Source organism: Durio zibethinus, chromosome 11 (assembly GCF_047325235.1).
Source record: "Durio zibethinus cultivar Kanyao isolate XHJ-2024 chromosome 11, ASM4732523v1, whole genome shotgun sequence".
In the NCBI taxonomy this organism is placed as follows: domain Eukaryota; kingdom Viridiplantae; phylum Streptophyta; class Magnoliopsida; order Malvales; family Malvaceae; genus Durio; species Durio zibethinus.
Window position 1 is genome coordinate 11,260,880 of NC_143172.1, and position 8,953 is coordinate 11,269,832.

General features: G+C 42.5%; 2 non-coding genes and 1 pseudogene across 2 annotated transcripts; all 3 read left to right on the top strand.

The window, feature by feature from the left end:
* The first annotated feature begins 2,125 nt into the window (after nucleotides 1–2,125).
* Nucleotides 2,126–3,928, top strand: LOC149516125 (18S ribosomal RNA; annotated as a pseudogene).
* Nucleotides 3,929–4,218: 290 nt separating this feature from the next.
* LOC149516126 (5.8S ribosomal RNA) lies at nucleotides 4,219–4,374 on the top strand. Its single transcript, XR_016346714.1, has one exon. It is a non-coding gene; the product is annotated as a 5.8S ribosomal RNA (ribosomal RNA).
* A 229-nt stretch (nucleotides 4,375–4,603) lies between these two features.
* Nucleotides 4,604–7,967, top strand: LOC149516127 (25S ribosomal RNA). Its single transcript, XR_016346716.1, has one exon. It is a non-coding gene; the product is annotated as a 25S ribosomal RNA (ribosomal RNA).
* Nucleotides 7,968–8,953: the final 986 nt, after the last annotated feature.

The following is an 8,953-nucleotide window of genomic DNA, read 5'->3' on the forward strand; positions in this document are numbered from 1 at the left end:
TACCATTGGCACAAGCTAGCCTTTTGTACGAATACTTGCCTTAACCACCATCGACACAAGCTGGCCATTGGTATTGGCACTTACCTTGACCGCTATCAGTACATGCATGCCTCAATCAGCATCAGCATAATGTAGAACTGGTGCAGGCACATGTGTTGATAAATATCGGTAAAAAATAGCCCTTGATGCGAGTAGTTACCTCAAACACCATCGGCATATGCTAGCCCTTGGTATGGGCATTATCTTTAACATCATCGGTACATGCTGGTTTTTGGTGCAGGCACATTCCTCGACCACTATTGGCATCAATGAACCCTCAGTGCATGATATGCTATTTGAAAAAGGTGTCCTATTTTAAACACTTTAATATCTGTAAAATCTCTCATGCTCTTTAAAGGGTGATAGTTTAGGCCTCTTCTCTCCTCTCATGAGAGAAGTAGGTGTGCATGATAGGCCTATGATTGTGTACATCTAGGCTGGACATGCCTTCTGGCCATTTTATTCGATAACTGGTTGCTCCGATGACCCATAGGCACCTATGGGCTAAGCCAATTGGCATGCATGTGAAAAAGAAAAGTCGAGCTCAAGCCTATGCTTGGATTGATGTTGCCCTAGACCCCAAACCAAGTCTCTAAATCAGGCAATGGCTTCCTAGGGTGATACAAATAGAATCTACAGTCACAGGCTTAGCCTAGCCAAGTCTCTTAAGTATGTGGCGATCTCATGGTCCCTTCTTATTGACCGTAAAAATGCCTTGGCCTAGTCAAACCTATGTGCCATAGGCTGAGACTCAAGCTCCAGGCTTTCGTAGCTTTAAGACATGGGGATGGCACCTTTCGTATCCTAGATCAGCCTACTTATCATAGTTCACACCTTTGTGAGGTATTATCCACTTTTGCCCCCTTTGGACCTCACGATTTAATCCTACAAAAGGCATTTTACAAAGAGAAGGTGGTGTAAACACTTATATCCCAAGACAAACTCTTGTACACAGTAGATGTGGGATTCATGGCTCCTCTCTAGAATACTGACATCCTCTCACACTCTAATGAAGGCTCACCATCCTCAGTGGCATATCACTAGTACCCTCAGAGCTAGCTCTGATACGACTTGTCATAGATAGAGACTCAAGCTCTAAACTTGTGTAGCTCTAAGACACAAGGATAGTCTCTTCTATGTCCCAAATCAACCTACCTTTTGTAGTCCATACCCTTGTGAAGTATTATCCGCTTCAGCCCCTCCTGGACCTTATGAATTTGTCCTACAAAAAGCATTTCACAAGGAGAAGGTGGTGTGAACCCTTATATTCCAAGACCAACTTTAGTACATAGCTGATGTGGGATTCATGACTTCTCTATAGGACCATGACATGTGCACACAGTTGATGCTATACAAGACCCCAAAAATAAGTCCCTAAATCAGGCAATGTTTCCCTGGGGTGGTGACAGCAGAGTTTGCATGTGCGGTCATGGCCAAACCAAGTATTGGTGGTGTCATGCCATTATTGTCTATTGGATGACAAAAGTAGTCTTATGGCCCTTGCTTGTGTTTTTCCCTTGCCAAGTGGTTGTGACATGGCCTTGTACATCATTTTCTCTACTTGCTTGTCTAGTAATTGATCAGATGGATTATGGATTGGTGTAAGTGGATGCTACCACTTGTACGCAATGGGCATATGAATGGTGCTATGGTTCTGCATGTTGTTAGTCTCTATGCTCGATGCATCAAACTGTCAAGCCATCGTCCTTTTCAATCTCTCCCCATGTGGTCATCGTACCATAAGGGCACAATCGAGATCTTATGCTGCATAACCTAATTGATGGAAATTGGATGTCTTGCCATCCCTTATCTGTCTTGTGTCCTTAAAAGCTATGGGTCAGACCTCAATCATGCCTTTTTGTCCTAAGTGTGCCACCCAAATCTCTAGGGCCATATTGGTGCACTGGTGTTCAATCATGCTCTCGGATGTGAAACATTTTATGGGCTTAGGTTCTTGGCCCTTGTTCATCAGATGCTAAGCATTTCACGTGCTCGACATGCATGATGCTTGTGCTCTGTGTTAGCTCTCTCTGCTACTCAATCATTGTGTTAAAGCCCATGCGATGCCAATGTCTTAAAGGAATGCTACCAGTTGATCCTACCAATAGTCATATACGTGTCTCAAAGATTAAACCATGCATCTGTAAGTATGAAGTAATTCAGACTATGAAACTATGAATGGCTCATTAAATTAGTTATAGTTTGTTTGATGGTATCTACTACTCAGATAACCACAGTAATTCTAGAGCTAATACATGCAACCAATCCCAACTTTTGGAAGGGATGCATTTATTAGATAAAAGGTCAATGTGGGCTTTGCCTATTGCTCTGATGATTCATGATAACTCGACAAATCGCACAACCTTTGTGCCAGCGATGCATCATTCAAATTCTACCATATCAACTTTCGATGGTAAGATAGTGACCTACTATGGTGGTGATGGGTGACAGAGAATTAGGGTTCAATTCTAGAGAAAGAGCCTAAGAAATGGCTATCACATCCAATGAAGGTAGTAGGCATGCAAATTACCCAATCCTGTCATAGGGAGGTAGTGACAATAAATAATAGTACCATACTTTATGAGTTTGGTAATTGGAATGAGTACAATATAAATCCCTTAATGAGTATCCATTAGAGGGCAACTCTGGTGCTAGTAACTGTAGTAGTTCTAGCTCCAATAATGTATGTTTAAGTTATTGTAGTTAAAAAGCTCATGGTTGGAACTAAGGTTGGGTCATCCGATCTACCTTGCAATAAGCACTGGTCTACTCGTCCCTACTACCAGTGATGCACTCCTGACCTTAATTACTAGGTGGTTCTTATGGTGCTATTACTTTGAAGAAATTAGAGTGCTCAAAGCATGCCTACACTTGTATACATTAGCATAGGATAACATCATAGGATTTCGATCCTATTATCTTGGCCTTCGAGATCAGAGTAATGATTAACAAGGATAGTCGGAGGTATTCGTATTTCATAGTCAAAGGTGAAATTCTTGGATTTATGAAAGATGAACAACTGCAAAAGCATTTGTCAAAAATTTTTTCATTAAACAAGAATGAAAGTTTGGGGCTAAAAAATGATCAAATATCATCCTAGTCTCAACCATAAACAATGCCGACCAAGGATCAACAGATGTTACTTTTAGGACTCCACCGACACCTTATGAGAAATCAAAGTCTTTGAGTTCTAAGGGGAGTATGGTCGCAAGGTTGAAACTTAAAGGAATTGATGAAAGTGCACCACCAAAAGTGGGTCATGTGGCTTAATTTGACTTAACATGAGGAAACTTACCAGGTCCAGACATAGTAAGGATTGACAAATTGAGAGCTCTTTCTTGATTCTATAGATGGTGGTGCATGGTTGTTCTTAGTTGGTGGAGTGATTTGTCTGGTTAATTCTTTAATGAATGAGACCTCAGCCTACTAACTAGCTACGTGAAGGTGATCTTTCATGGCTAGCTTCTTAGAGGGATTATGGCCACTTAGGCTAAGAAATTTTAAGGCAATAACACATTTGTGATGCCCTTAGATGTTTTGGGTCACATGTGTACTACACCAATGTATTCAATGAGTCTATAGCCTTGGCCAATAGGCCCAAGTAATCTTTAAAATTTCATTGTGATAGAGATAGATCATTGCAATTGTTGGTCTTCAATAAGGAATTCTTAGTAAGCGTGAGTCATTAGCTCGTGTTGACTACGTCCCTACCCTTTGTACACACTGCCTATCACTTCTACTAATTGAATGGCTTAGTGAAGTTTTTAGATCATGATGATGTGGATGGTTTTTACCTATGACATTGCAAGAAATCCACTGAACCTTATCATTTAGAGGAAGGAGAAGTCATAACAAGGTTTCTGTAGGTGAACCTGCAAAAGGATCATTATCAAAACTAGCTCAATGAACAACCCATGAATGCATTAACGAAACATCGAGAGGGTGAAGGTGCCTCTGTGACCCGGGCCCTTTTTGACCCTAGGCAAGTGTGACAGTCACTTCATTCTACCTCTCGAGTGGGTGAAACAATTGACGCCATTGCCTGTGGCCGAATAACGAACCCCTAATGCAAATTACACCAAGAAACCAAAATGAAAAGAGCATGTGCACTGTCATTATCCCATTTATGGTACGTGAGTGGGTGGCACCATGACTCCTTTTGTCATGAAAAACCAAAACAACTCTTAGCAATGGATATCTCAACTCTTACATTAATGAAGAATGTAGTGAAATGCAATACTTGGTGTGAATTGTAAAATCTCATGAACCATCGAGTCTTTGAATGCTAGTTGCACCCTAAGCAATTAGGTCGAGTGCATGCTTGCCTGGGTGTCATGCATCATCGCCCCTCCAACCCTGTGCCTATCAAGCTCTTGGTGAAAGGGTGGAATATGGCCTCCTATGATCTTATCGATCATGGTTAGCTAAAAGTGAGTCCCCGGCAATGATAGTGCCATGACCATTAATGGTAAGCTCCTGACGTGCCTAATCTTTGGTGAAGCATGCTCGTTGTCCATCAAAACCCCATTAGACCCCTCGCATTGCTTAATTGATGCTCGTATAAAAACCCCAGGTTAAGTGGGTAATCCCACTGAGTTTAAGCATATCAATAAGTGGAGGAAAAAAAACTTACTAGGATTCCCCTAGTAATGGTGAGCAAACCAAGAAGAGCCCAGCTTGAGAATCGGGTGCCTTCAGTGTCTGAATTGTAGTCTAGAGAAGTATCCTCAGTGGCGTACTGATCCCAAGTCCCCTGGAAAGGGGCACTGGAGAGGGTGAGAGCCCCGTTGTGCCTGGACATTATCACACCGTGAAGTGCTATCTACAAGATGGGTTGTTTGGGAATGTAGCCCCAATCAAGCGATAAATTCCATCCAAGGCTGAATACGAGTGAAAGACCAATAGCAAACAAGTACCACATCTAAAAGATGAAAAATACTTTGAAAAGAGAGTCAAAGAATGCTTGAAATTGTCAAAAGGGAAATGGTTAGGGTTCAACGATGTGCCTTGGTCAGATGTGGAATGGTGAGAGCTAGTCCATCGATCAGCTTGAGGCATGGACCAACGCGGGTTGTGGTGGTGGCCAAAACCCAGGCTTTTGATATGCCTGCGGAGATGTCATCACTATGATTGTGGAATGTAGCACGCACCATCTTGATGTTCCTCGACACTAGCATGCTCCTAAAGTTAGCTTGCGAGCTCTCTATCTAACCCATCTTCAAACATAGACCAAGGAGTTTGACATATGTGCAAGTCAACAGGCTAGAAAACTTGTAAGACATAAGGAAGCTAATTCGTCAGATCCCTCACGGGTGCACCACAGATTGACCTTGATCTTTTAAGAAGGGTTTGAATGTGAGCATGCTTGTCGGGACTCGAAAGATGGTGAACTATGCCTGAGTGGGGTAAAGCCAGAGAATACTCTGATGAATGCCTATAGTGATACTGATGTGTAAATCATTCATCTGACTTGGTTATAGGGGTGAAAGACTAATCGAACCATCTAAAAGCTAGTTCCCTCTGAAGTTTCCCTCAAGATAGCTGGAGCCTTTAGCAAGTTTTACTAGGTAAAGCCAATGATTAATGGTATTGGGGGTGCAACACCCTTGACCTATTCTCAAACTCTTAAAAAGTAGGATGGTGTGACTGCTTCATTGACCTACACCACAGAATCGAGAGCTTCAAGTGGGCTAATTTAGGTAAGTAAAACTGGTGATGTAGAATGAATCAAAAGTTGGGTTATGGTGCCCAACTACGCGCTAACCTAGAACCCACAAAGGGTGTTGGTTGATTAAGATAGCAGGACGATGGTCACAGAAGTCAAAATCAGCTAAGAAGTGTGTAACAACTCACCTGCCAAATCAACTAGCCCCGAAAATGGATGGCGTTTTAGCACACAACCTATACCCAAATGTCAGGGCAATGGCCAGGCCCCAATGAGTTGAAGGGCATGATGATCATTGCATAACTCAAGGCGCAAGTGCAAGTAGAGTGCCCATCAATGCAGATCTTGATGATAGTAGCAAATATTCAAGTGAGAGCTTTGAAGGCTAAAGAGAGGAAAGGTTTCATGTGAATAGCACTTGCACATAAGTTAGTCGATCCTAAAAGACGGGGGAAGCCCATCCGATAACATGTCTAGTATGAGCTTCAAAAGGGAATCGAGTTAAAATTCTTGAATCGAGATACGATAGCTGATGACAACATTAGAGAGTCTAGAGACATCAACAAGGATCTTGGGAAGAGTTATCCTTTTTATTTAGCAACCTGCCCACCCTAGATACAGCTCAGCTGAAGGTAGGATCCAGTGGCCAGAAGGGCATCACATGTCACATGGTGTCTAGTGTACCCCTAATAGCCCTTGAAAATCTAGAGGATCGAGTGCCATCCATACCCAGTCATATCATAACCACATCAAGTCTCCAAGGTGAATAGCCTTTGGTCAATAGAACAATGTAGGCAAAGAAAGTTGGCAAAATGAATCAATAACCTTGAGAAAAAGGATTGGCTTTGAGGGTTAGGCACAGATGTCCTAGTCTAGAACCTATTCGCTACCGTGCACTACTTGAGCTACTCCTGTGGTGAAAGTATGTCATCACATGTTAGCCAAGGGACAAACTGGGAATGGCTCCCTCAAGGGCCTTCTATGTGTGATGAATAGTCGACTCAAAACTGGTATGGATAGTGGAATCTGACTATTTAATTAAAACAAAGCATTGTGATGATCCTTGCAATTGCTCATGCAATATGATTTCTGCCTAATGCACTAAATGTCAAAGTGAAGAAATTCGACCAAGTGTGGGTAAACGATGGGAGTAATTATGACTCTTTTAAGGTAGCCAAATGCTTCATCATCTAATTAATGATGCACATAAATGGATTAACAAGATTCCCATGCCCTTGTCTATTATCCAGCAAACCATAGCCAAGGGAATGGGCTTTGTAAAATCAGCAAGGAAATAAGACCTTGTTAAGCTTGACTTTAGTTTGACTTTGTGAAATGACTTGAGAGGTCTAGGATAAGTGGGTGCCCTTCAGCGAAATTGAAATACCACTACTTTTAAAGTTATTTTACTTATTTCGTGAATCGAAGTGAGGCATGACCCAAGGTTAGCCTCGATCAGTCAATCTGGGCAGAAGACATTGTTAGGTGGGAAGTTTGGTTGGGGTGGCGCATCTGTTAAAAGATAACGTAGGTGTCCTAAGATGAGCTTAATGAGAACAAAAATCTCATATGGAACAAAAAGGTAAAAGCTTGTTTGATGCTAATTTCCAGTATGAATACAAACCATGAAAACGTAACCTATCGATTCTTTAGGCCTTCAAAATTTAAAGCTAGAGGTGTCAGAAAAGTTACCACAAGGATAACTAGCTTGTTGCAGCCAAGCATTCATAGCAACATTACTTTTTGAACCTTTGATGTTGGCTCTTCCTATCATTGTGAATTAGAATTCACCAAGAGTTGGACCCACCAATAAGGAACATGAGCTGGGTTTAGACCATCATGAGACAAGTTAGTTTTACCCTACTAATGGCAACATCATAATAGTAATTTAACCTAGTATGAAAAGAATCGTTGATTCACACAATTGGTCATCATGCTTGGTTGAAAAGCCAATGGTGCGAAGCTACCATGCACAATATTATGATTGAATGCCTCTAAGTCAGAATCTAGGCTAGAAGTGATGCACACTCCCATTGTCTAGTTACCAACCTGCTGTAGAGGCCCATGCCCCCCATGGGCACATGTCATAGGTGCAACCCCTACAACGAACAAGCCACGTGGGCTTTCTTAGAGCTCAAATCCCACCGAGTGATGGGTAGAATCCTTTGCAGATGACTTAAATACACAATGGGATATTGTAATTGGTAGAGTGGCCTTGCTGCCATGATCCACTGAGATTCAACCCCTTGTCACTTTGATTCATCCCTTCCTCCCCTACACACCCACCAAACTCATTGCACTTCATTTTTTTTCACTGCAACCCTTTACGGTTGGGGATGAATGGTGTTCTCCATTGTAATCGAATTGGCTAGGCGATGACATCTCTCCCACAAGCATCCAATTAAATGACAACCAAATGCCTTTGATATTCATTACAGGGACAGGCTCACCCTAAGTGTGGGCATTTACCTTAAACTCCATCAGCACCCACTGGCCCTCGATGCATATTTTTGGCTTGAATGCCATTGATAGCATCTACCCTTAGTTGCTGTAGGTAATCACATCCAACACCATCGATAGATGCTAGCCCGTCATTGCCTCAAACACCATCTTTTGATACTAGACCCTTGGTATGGAATGTTGCCTTGGACACCATTGCTAGATGCTAGCACTTCGTGCATGCACTTACTTCAACCTCTACAGTGTAAGCAGGCCCTTGGTTGGTATGGGTTGTTGCCTCAGACACCTGTTTGGCAGGTGTTGGTGTCACCAAAATGTGGTGCGGGCATGTTGTAGGTATGGTCTCGATGCCGAGGGTAAGCCTAACTGTCGGGCAGGCAGTCCTAATACTTTTATCATGATTATTGTATGAACCCTCACCCCCATCTCTGATGCTCAAGCCTTAGCTATTAGGGTAGGGTCTTAACTCCTGGTGTGCCTACCCGAGGCATGACACTGGCACTTAGTGCTGTATGTGTACCATGACAGCCCACCCATGGCACTTGTATGCCCCTTGATCGCAATAGGCACCAAATAACACTCAGTGCATGTGTCATGGGCTCCGGTTTGAAGCTAAACTTTGTGTGGCCTTGGACAAGGAATTGATTCTGTTTACCTAAGCTAGCCCATGAAACTCAAGTGCTCAGTATAATTCTAGCTTGTCAAAGATTATGCTGTAGTACTGGACTTTCCAAAAGCCCACAAATTTGATCCAAACTAGGATTGAGCTCGGGCGTGCCTACACCTAGT